Source organism: Aptenodytes patagonicus, chromosome Z (assembly GCF_965638725.1).
Source record: "Aptenodytes patagonicus chromosome Z, bAptPat1.pri.cur, whole genome shotgun sequence".
NCBI classification, from domain to species: domain Eukaryota; kingdom Metazoa; phylum Chordata; class Aves; order Sphenisciformes; family Spheniscidae; genus Aptenodytes; species Aptenodytes patagonicus.
Window position 1 is genome coordinate 79,228,517 of NC_134982.1, and position 10,393 is coordinate 79,238,909.

Consider the following 10,393-nt stretch of genomic DNA (forward strand, 5'->3'; position numbering starts at 1 on the left):
GAGCACGAACATGGCCACGGAGCCAGAGTGCACCTGCCCCATCTGCCGCGATGCTCAGAACGGCGTCGCCTTCGTGCAGCCATGCCAACACCAGTTCTGCCTGGGCTGCATCCTGCGGTGGGCAAAAAGGTCATCAAATTGCCCACTCTGCAGAGGACAGATGGAGAAGGTCAAGTTTTCTGTGCGGGGAGGAGATGACTACCTAGAGCATGTCATCACGTCCCCCGCACAGCCATCAGTCGCCAGCAGCCAGGCAGGCAGAGCTCCCGGCCGCCTGGCCAACAGCAGCCCCCATCGCCCTGCGGCGTCCTCTCCACAGGGGATGCCGTTCCTGGAAGAGCAGGGGGCTGCGGGGACAGAGGCCGAAGCTACTGTGGGTGGCCTCCTGCCCGAGGTGTGGGCCGCACTCTTCCGGCAAAACCAGCATCTCCTCTACCCCGTGCTGCCCTGGCTGCGCCGGGAGCTGGAGGCAATATATGGGGCTCGGTGGTGGCAGGCAAAGAGTGCGGAGAGCACCATCCTGCACGCCCTGTGTGTCCACGGTCCAGATGGGGAAGTCATGGTCCAGGTGCTGCAGGACTACCTCGAGGAACACACCGCACTGCTGGTTCATGGCGTCATCAATATCATTGTGCGCCAGTGCAGCGAGGAGGCCTGGAGGCTGCTGTGCCCCTACGCTGCCGGGGAGGAGGACGACAGCCCTGCGGCCATCCCCAGCCCCACCGCCTACCCGGGGGGGACGCCCGACTCCAGCCTGGCCTCCTCTGGCAGCCCTGCAGGCTCCGACAGCGAGGAGGAAGCCGGCACATTGGAGGCCGCCCTCCGCAGGGGTCCCGTCCGGCCCCCATCTGCACCCACCCCTGCAGAGCAGGAGCAGCCCCAGGAGGAGCCGGGGGAGGCGACGGTGGAAGGGCCTTCTGCCCAGGGCTGCAGCCGCAGCCCCTGCGCTCCCGGCCGGGGCATGGACCGCTCGCCCGGGGGGCCCCAGCGCCCCCCAAAGAGGAGGGCCCCCGGCCCCCAGGACTCTCCACAGCCCTGCAAGAGGCCGCCCCGCCGGCAGCACTAGCAGGGCTCCAGCAACCCTGCATTCCAGAAAGAGGAAATAAATTCCTCTTTCTCTGACACAGGCTCTGGGTGCTGCTTTCTCCCCCTCCTCCTCGTGCCTTTTCCCTTTCCCCCCGTGCCCCACCGTGGGTGGCACCCGCAGCAGATGCCAAGGGCAGAGCAGGCAGGAGGGCAAGCTGGTTTTGTCACAGGTCCGATGGGGACCCAACTGAGCATCATGCCCGGTCTCTGCTGGCAGCCCCCGGTGCCCCAGCCCGGTCCCAGTGCCATAAGGGCCATCCCGAGCTCTGCCCGGACGGAAGGAGCATCCTCGGAGCCCTGGACCCCACTGTGGGGACAGCGAGGAGGGGTCCCCCCACTCCGGGTGTGCCTGAGGGTCCTGGCAGGGGCTTCGTCCCCCAGCTGGGAACAGCGGGCTCCACGCCTATGGCCGGAGCACTCCCACCGCTGTCAGGAGGGGTGTGCAAACGGGGCGGGGGGGGCTGACGAAGCTCTTCTCCTGGGGACAGCTCGCCAGTGTGAAGCAGTGCTAAAGTGATGCCAAAATTCCTGTGGGGAAAAAGATTCTCGTGTCTCATTTTGCAGGCTGAGCTTCCTACCCCCTTTCAAATCCTTCCAGTCTGATCCTCGGTCAGCATCTCTTCGTTTCCGTGATGGGAATTCATCAGTCCTTTCAAAGCAGCTTCGCTTGAGAGAGAAAAGGTCTGCCTTGTGGTTCGTGCTTGCACTGCAGTCCTTAGGAAATCACTTGCTGTCAGAAAATTGCAGACGAAAGACCGAAGCTTTGCCAGCTGTGAAGGTGGCCCAAAGAGAAGGCAGTTAGGGGCAAAGTCAGGAGAGTTATTATTGTGTTGGCAGATCTGGTACAAGGTGGGTGAAAAAAAGGACCCTAAAAGATCTGAAAATAGCTCCGCTGACAAGCAGGGAGGGGAAGGTGCAAAGAAAGGAAGAGGTAGAAACACCAAAGGAAGGAAAGGACTATGTGCAGAAGTTGGAAGTAGCATGAAAAAGCGTAAAGGGGTAAAATAATGAAAAAATAAATTTAGGCTGGTATTTAAAAAAAAAATCTACTGCGCTCGAGTTCTCTTACTGTCAATGAAAGGAGTTGGGATGCGCTATAACGTTGCCACCTCCAGCACTTGTCTCTGCACCCCACAGAGTGTGACAAAGCAGGAACCTCTCCGAGGTGGGCAGATGTTTGTCCTGCTGGAGGTGTCTGTGCCGCTGCCGGGGGGGTCGTGTACGTGCGTGCAGAGCTCAGTTTCAGTCATCTTTGGAAGCAGTGAAGAAGCCAGGTGTGGAAGGGAGTGACCTGCCAAGGAACGGGCTGAATAAGCCAGTGAGTTCCCCTGCTTCTAATGCTTCTCGTGTTCAAGAGCTGCTGACAGCACCGGTTCTTCAGCGCTCGCGTCTGGCGTGCTGGTGTATTGGAGGAGCGAGTACCACAGCCATTTTCACTGCCGCAGATGCCCCGTGGATTTGTGACGGTGCAATTGTGGAGAACTTTCACAAGAGGGTGCAGAGAGCCGGTATCTCTCCTGCTGGTTTCAGCAGCTGGCATGCTACGTGGCAGCAGGAATCACGGCAGCGTGCTCCTCTCTACATGTCTGTTTCTTCTCTCCCAGAAAACAGCGTTTTGAACGCTGCTTTGTAACACAGATTCCTTCCTCCTTTGGCTGCGTCTTGGCACTCAGAGGCGCCCAGCTACTTTCACAGGAGGCGTGCGAACAGAGACACATACACAGAATGTGCCTGTTAATAGGTCTCATCCCAGCACGGTGCAGAGAAGCCGCTCCCGAGGGGAACCCGTGTGTACCGCCCGGGAAATGCTCTGTCAGCTGTCTGCCTGTGTCTCCGAGACACTTTGGTTTAGGAGAGGGGTGACCTGAAATCAAGAGGAAGGCATTGGTTTTGACAGAGGAAGGACTTTCTTAACGGCGTCCTCTATTTGCACGTGAACCCATCCTCAGCCTCCCTCGGTGCCCTGGACTGTGTGGGAAACAACTTCTTGCTGTCTTTTTGGGAATGCAGGAATGATTGGTTTCAGCACAGGCAAGACCCGAGAGGCAGAGCTTCTTCCACCACTCTCTTGATTCTGCTTTGCCGGCTGAGGAACGGATGGATGCTCTGGCTTCTACGCCTCTCTTTTGCACCCCAATATTACAGACCAAACAGGGGATCTCAAAACACCCTGCTCCCGAGGACACTTCTTCAGGTTTCTCCCATCTCGGCCACGACCAGCGTCTCCTCTCTAGAGCAGCAGTCACAACAGGGGCACAAACTCAGAAAGCACTGGCATCACCAGGCGGCGGCATAAATCACCCCCCATTTCCAGGCTGCAGGGCGTCACTCCTTCCATACTCTCAATTCCTTCCCGAGACACCCCCAGCTCACGGCCGGTGCCTTTGCCGAGGCATCGCTGCCTCAGTCACCGTCAGCTGCACAGTGGAAAAAGGGAGAACTGGAAGCACCGTGCTCCGTCCCGCGGCTCTGATTGCCCAGATAAACATCACAGCTTGCCGGAAAAAACGGTGAGCAAAGACTCTTCCAGGATAAAATGCAAGATTATGCATTTCATAAGCATTGTGTTCTGAGTAAGAGGGGAGTGCGAGAAGCAGAAAGATTCTGGCAACAGCAAAACATTCCAGAGAATATTAAGCTGCGAGTACTATTCAATTGTACAAAGTCAAAATTAAGGGTTTTTTCAGTACAAAATGTCTCATCCATCTCAAATGGATCTTTTTATAAGATTTGTATTGGAAGCGGTGTTGGCGCTAGGGCAGTACACTCCAGATAGGCCCACAGTTAACATTTCAGTCTGTCAGGACCTCGGGAAACGGTTTCTGCACGCCCGTGCTTTACTCTTGGTTGCACAGCAGAGGGAAGCACGAGGCCCATGACGTGATGACCAGCATGCCCTTCCCCCGCCTTGAGAAATCACTGTGAAAACAGAAAAGAGATGTGTTTATTAAGGACGGAACATTCTTCCACCGTACCACGTAGAGCCCATGAAAACGGGTGGCAAAATCAAATACGTGAGGCAGAATGTATGTGTCGTAAATGTATGGCAAATTTGAGTCACTGGCAGTTAGTAAGGCTGTCGGGTTTTGGGTTGGGCGTCTTTTTGTCCCGGTAGCGCTGTGCCTTAGGTGACAGTTTAACTGCATGTCGCGTGACCGATCTGACGCTGAGAGAGAATACCTGGTAAAGGAGTTTTGGTCTGCAATAATTTCTTCCTTTACTCCAACGCTGTTAGGATTTCCTCGCGTCTCCCTGCTGAGGAAACCGGTAGCTACAAGTTCATCTGAATGCATCTCTACAAAGCCACTGAACGCAGTCTTTTGTACAGAGGAACCTAGTAAATAAACTCGGCTACCGGCAGATATCGCTGACATGACGCAAGAGGACTAATCCTTGGGCAGTTTTCCATTCCTCATACCGGAGGAAAAGTTTACGCTGGGAGTATTGTCAAAGTGCAAAAACGATAGAAAGGCTTAGGAAAATCGTTTTTTGTATCAAAATGGAAGCTCCACCTTCTTAGTGTGATAGAGTCGCCATGACATCAGTTGAGACAGGTACAGTGAGGTAATCCTTAGTTCAAACAACAAGGTTGAAACTAGTGAGACCAGTCAGGAGAAACAGAATGAACATGATGGAAGTAGGACAAAAAAGAGCTTTTCTGACTGACCGGAACAATTCTCTCGCATCCAACAGTATTCCCATCCAAAATCACCGTTAGAAGCTAAAACATGAAGAAATACTTGTAAGCTGAAAATATGGTGAAGTGGACTTACCCCAGCGTAAAGAAGGAAACTAATTCTGAACATTTCCCTTTAATCATGTTAGCCTTTCTATACTTTTGTTATAGATCCACTTCACGGTACCTGTAACAACATTTTTAAAGGAAAAAAGCATTCCAGTTGAAAACGTCTGAGCAAGATACCTGAACAATCTGAAATTCTGATTACTATTTCTGAGTAGGAAGTGCATTAGAGTCGAGTCTCTCTTACGCAAATTTTTAGTTTCAGTGAGTCAACAACAACCATGGAACGACCAAAATCAATGACCGGAACCCACCCCCAAATTCCTGATTTTTTACAGGAAACGACCCCTCATTAATCTGCAATGATAAAAATTGCAATAATGCAATCCCTTATTATCTGCACTGACAATACTGTATTAGAAGTGGCCTTGATGGTTCTCCTGCAGGCTCCACCAGCAGACCAGCCCGTTGGACCGCGACTTGGGTGGGTGTCATGAGCACAGAGCTCAGCCCAAAGACTCTCAGTCCCGGTTCCAGACGGAATAAATGACTTTGGAGCAGCTGCGAGTTTGGGATACCTGGGGCCACGGGGCTCCCCGACCTGCAAGGTCTGCGGGGACGGTCGGTCCAACACAGCACGTGAAGGCGCCTGGCCCTGGAGCTCAGTGCCGGCAGGGGACCGGCATCGCCCCTCGGGATGCGCGGGGGCTGGACACCAGTGGCGCGGGGGACAAGGACAGCTCCTGGCAAAGGGGATATTCTGCTCCGCACCCATAGGGGCAAAGACCCACGGCAGGGAGTGCCCCTGCGGCCACTGAATAACCCCCACGAAGAAGAACACCTTTCTCGTGAGAAATGACGACTGTTCTTCTCACATACACGCTATCGTAACTATGACCCTTGGTAAAGCAGTACAACTGGCAGGGTGGCAGTGCCAAACCGGGCACGCGGGGCTCGCCAGGTGTTGGCAGTGTCAGCAGGTCTCTGCACAGAAAGAGCACCGGGAGCCCCAGGGCTGCCCCAAGCCTGTCGTGCTGAGTGCTGCATCAGGAGCTTCAAGGGGTGGTGTCCCTTTTTATGAATTCATCGTGTCTGCTGTTGCTCAGCCGAGCAGGATCCCTCCGTGGACGCAAAGTCCCCTCCTGTGTCTCCCCTACAACGTCCCAGGGTCTTCAGCCTGGGCGAACACACCACAGAAGTTGTGATAGGACCCTCTCCACGTTACCCGGGATGGTCGGTGAGGACCATCCCCCCACAGGCACACGCTTTGAGATTGTCTGTGTGAAAGTCCCTGAGCGGTAATCTCCGGCTCCAGTGGTCTGATATAAACACAGTATTTCTTATGAATGGAAAATGAAAGGAGGAGGTAAGGTCGAAAGAAAAGATCCTAGAACCGATCCTTGAGATCCTGGGATTTAGCTAGTGGGACCTGCATTTGCGAAAAAGAACAGAAATGCCCGTTTGCAAAGTCCAAGTAGATGGAGGGAAACCCCTGAGACCCTGAGCTCTTCCACGGTCTGATCCCGGCCACACCTGGGCTGTCACACTCGGCCAAGGAGGGCTGGTACAGGGTACTCCCGAGGGAAACAGTAAAGGCTTTTGTGATTCACTTAGCTACCCTGTTCTGATGGCGCTGAAAGGGGCAGGTGAAGGGCAGCCTGCTCGTCCCACGTGAAGAGTACGACTTGGCTGTTCTTAAAACAGCAGACATCCCTTCGGTCCTCTGTCAGGTGACTGCTGATCATCTCTCTTGTTACATGGGATGCCCCCTTCTTTTCCATCACGGTGAACTTCTCTGAGTGGTCTCCACGAAGCTCCTTTACTTCGTATTGCCCTTCTTCTGACCTCCCGTTCCAAAACATTCCTAGACCTGAAATAATAATAATAATAGCAATAATAATAATAATAGCAATAATAATAATAATAGTAATAATAATAATAATAGTAATAATAATAATAATCCCAGCCAAGCATGTTTCCTGGGATGTGTCGCAGAGGAAATGAGCTGTTTAATTACACGTGTGAAGAGAAGGCAAAAAAAGGAAGAAGGAGGCTGATACGTAGAGAGGCTCAAAACACAGAGGACGCATTCTCTCTCAGGGCAGGGCTCATAGTATTCGATGAGTGATTTAGCTGGCTTAGCAAATGCAGAAAGGCACTGTGGATCAAAGGCTTCAGCCACGCTTTCAAGGGCAGAACTGCCAACATGTCGTGCAGCACTGAAACATCATTTCTAAAGCACGTCGACAAGCCAAATCCTGTGTCTCCGTTGTTCGGAGCCGGTACGGGCCTTCAGGTGTCTCCCTCAGCACCTGCCAGCGGTGCTGCTCCCCCGGCACGCGTGTGCCTGCAGAGAAAGCTGGTCCTCACTTGCACCACGGAGATCAGCAGCACTCGGCCTATTGGTACGGACAGCGGCAAGGCCAGAGCTACCCTCGCTTTTATTGCTTGCCTTGCCCTAGCAGCTGTGTGTGAATACACCTGCGCATCTATCACGCCCTGCCGCAGCACGCAGTCGTCTCCCAAACGACAACCAACTCCGCAGCACTGCGAGACAGCGGCAGAGAAGAGCACAGTCGGGGAACACCGTGGCAGAAACATGGTGTCCGCCTTCGCTGACTACCGTCTCCCCGTGGGCCGCTCGCGGGAATCGCCGCTCTGTCCCCACTCTCGGCGCAAAGACAACCCACGCGTGTCCGCTACAGACACGGCCGGACGGCACCGCCGGCTGCCCCGGCAGCCAGCCGGGGCGAGGGGAAGGTGGTTGCTCCCCACGGGACCCCGAGCCCAGGCACCAGCCAGGTGCCAGCCTGCGCGGCTCCACCGACGTCGGGAGCCGAGGCGGCGGCGAGGGACCCCCCTTTCAGGGGGAGGCTCCGCGCGGAAGGGCCGCGGCCGCAGCACCGCGGCGGGGCGAGGGGCCGCCCGGCACCTTCGCGGGGGGAAAGCGCCCCTCCGCAAACGGACCGCGGTCACCGCGGCGCTGCCTCCGAGCACGCTCCTCGCCCCGGCGGGCCACCCCTCGTCCTCCGCTCGCCACGTGGCCACCGGCGAGCCCGCACGGCCCCCGCCTGGCGCCGGCGCCCCGGGCTCTGCCCCCGCACTGCTTCCAGGGCGTCCCGGGGATGCCGAAGCTGCCGAAGACAAACCCGTACGCTCCCGCGTCCCGGCCCGCCTCGGCCCGCGGAGACGGGGGGGAAGCAGGAAAGCAGCCGCGCCGCCCCGGCTCCCGCAGCCCAAACGCCCCCAGGGCCGTGCCGGGCTCCCGCCGCCTGCCCGAGCCCCCCCGGGACGCGGTGCCGCACGGCCGGGCCGGAGGCACCTCCGGCGGCGGGCTCCCACCCGGCCCCCGCCGCCCACCCCGGCCCTCCGCACCCCGCGCGGCCGCAGGGGCAGCCCCCGCAGCCGGCCCCCCGCACCCGCCCAGCCCGGCTCACCCCGCGGTGCGGTGCGGTGCGGCGCGGCGCGGCGCGGCGCGGCGCGGCGGCCCCGCTACGGGCGGCGCTCTCCATGCGGGCGGGCGGGCAGCGCCCGCCAGCCGGGCATCCTGGTCCGCCCGCCCTCCTCGGCGCGGCGGAGAGGGGCGGGGGCCGGGGCCGCCCTCCCTCTTCCCCTTCTTCTTTTTCGCCCCCTCTTTCTCCCTAACGATGCCCGGAGGATAACCGGCGCGGCTGCTGCCCCATCGCCCGCCGCTCCTCCTCTGCCTCCCCGTGCGCCGGAGCCGGCCTTCAGCCCCCCGCCCCGGCTGCGGAGCGGAGCGGAGGGAGGGGACAGGGGCCGGCCGGGGAGGGGCGGGCGGAGCGGCGGGCGAAGGGGAGGGGAGGGGAGGGGAGGGAGCGGGATCCCCCCGGGCACCGCCGCGGCTTCCCCCCGCCCGGCCCGGCGCCGCCGTGCCCCCGGCCGGCCCCGGCGCCCTCCTTTGTGCCGGAGCCACCGGTCCCCGGGGCTTTCCCCGCTCCCACACGCCGCGGGGGCGGGGAGCAAGGCGCCCCCCCACCCCGGGGACCCTTCTCCCTGCAATTCGGCGATTACCAGGCAGAGGCTGGGCGCGGTCCGGCAGCCCCCTCCCGCCATTCCTCCCCCGGCCCCCGCCGGGGCGAGCACGCAGCTCCAGTGCCTTCACCCGGCATCACCCCAGGCCGGACTGCACACCCCCAAAACCAGGGGCGGGGAGGAGAAGGCACCCAGGGAGCAAAGCCGGCACACGGAGGGATGAGGTCTGGGTGAGCGCTGGCAGCGTTGGCGCCCCTAAGCCCAGGGAGGCTCTGGCTTAGAGGACCCTCGCAGCCTGGAGCACGGGGCATGCCCAGGGCGGCAGGGTGGGATCCCGGCCCTGGTGCAGGCCCTGGCGGCGCTGGCGTGCCTCCTTCCCCCACGCCTCATCGTGCAAGCGCCGGGCACCAGGCGGGACTGCTGACCAAGGCTGCTGCACCGCGTTGTGGGCCCGTACTCACAAACCGTGCATTGCCCATCGACCTGAGCAGCTCTTGCTGCGCAGGAGCTGCCGGGCCACTCTGAACTCACGGTACCCGACACAACCCGTCCTCAACAAACTGTCGCTCGGGAGCGCAGTGAGAACACCGAGAGTAGCTTGCGCTTGCTCTCTGTTAGGCTCGGCTTTGCCTCCAAGTCACAGCTATGTTACTGTAAGCGAGAACGGTGCCGCCCCAGCTACTTACATGTAAGCCAAATTCCTAGCTGGCAGGGCAAAGAAAAGGTGGCCCGGGGGTTATTCTACCGCAAATGAGCGCAGAGTCCTGGCTTCCCACGAGTGCGTGAATTCCTCTTGCCAATACGCCTTAACTGTAAAATGGAAAAAAATAGCATCCGCAAGCTAGAGTAAATTGGGAAAACGCAATTTTTATCTGTGGAGCAATGGCATTTCATCCCTCAGTTGCCACGGTAGCTGCAGAAGCGTTTCTGGGTACTTCATTCCCCCCCCATTTCACAGGCGGGGAGCACAGTGCCACCTGGCAGCGAGGTGGCTTGCCCAAGGTCACCAGAAAGCCCAGACTGCGTCTCACCAGCATGCATCACGGGCCACATGGACTGAGGGGCACAAGCAGACAAGTAGTGTAAAGTGATCCACTTAAGGCTAAGAAGTGTTAAGTTTTGTCTGCTGCAACGCAGAGGAAAACACATTTGTGTATCCAGAGCTCTTTTCCTTTGTAAGACATCGGGAGCACAGGCACAGCCCACTGGAGACGTCTCAGTTGCGGAAGAGAGGTGTTGCTGTTCATTTAAGCAGTGCAACAGCATGGGCAGCATTGGTCTGATCATACCCAAAGACCGATATTTACCCAACAGATCAATCGAGTTAAGTTAAACTGAAGAATGACTGCTTGGAAACTAACATGAAAATGTCTTCTTTGCAGCTCCATATCCCTGCAGTTTCATCTTTTCTTTCACGCTCTCTATAAGAGAAGTGGTGTCTACTGCCCTTGGTGGATGTGGAGGAGGCAGAGGGAAACCAAAACACCAACATGCCTTTCTGCCGTTTCCCCACTTGGCATCATCAGCAAGCCTAGCAGAAGCAGACCAGGACGGCAGGATTTGGTTTTCCTC

The 10,393-nt window shown here is 57.9% G+C and overlaps 1 long non-coding RNA gene across 1 annotated transcript; it reads right to left on the minus strand.

Moving 5' to 3' along the window:
* Positions 1–955: 955 nt before the first annotated feature.
* Positions 956–8,300, minus strand: LOC143172861 (uncharacterized). The gene is made up of 3 exons (XR_012997425.1): positions 8,266–8,300; positions 4,267–6,698; positions 956–4,005 (listed from the first exon to the last, which is right to left on the minus strand). It is a non-coding gene; the product is annotated as an uncharacterized LOC143172861 (long non-coding RNA).
* Positions 8,301–10,393: the final 2,093 nt, after the last annotated feature.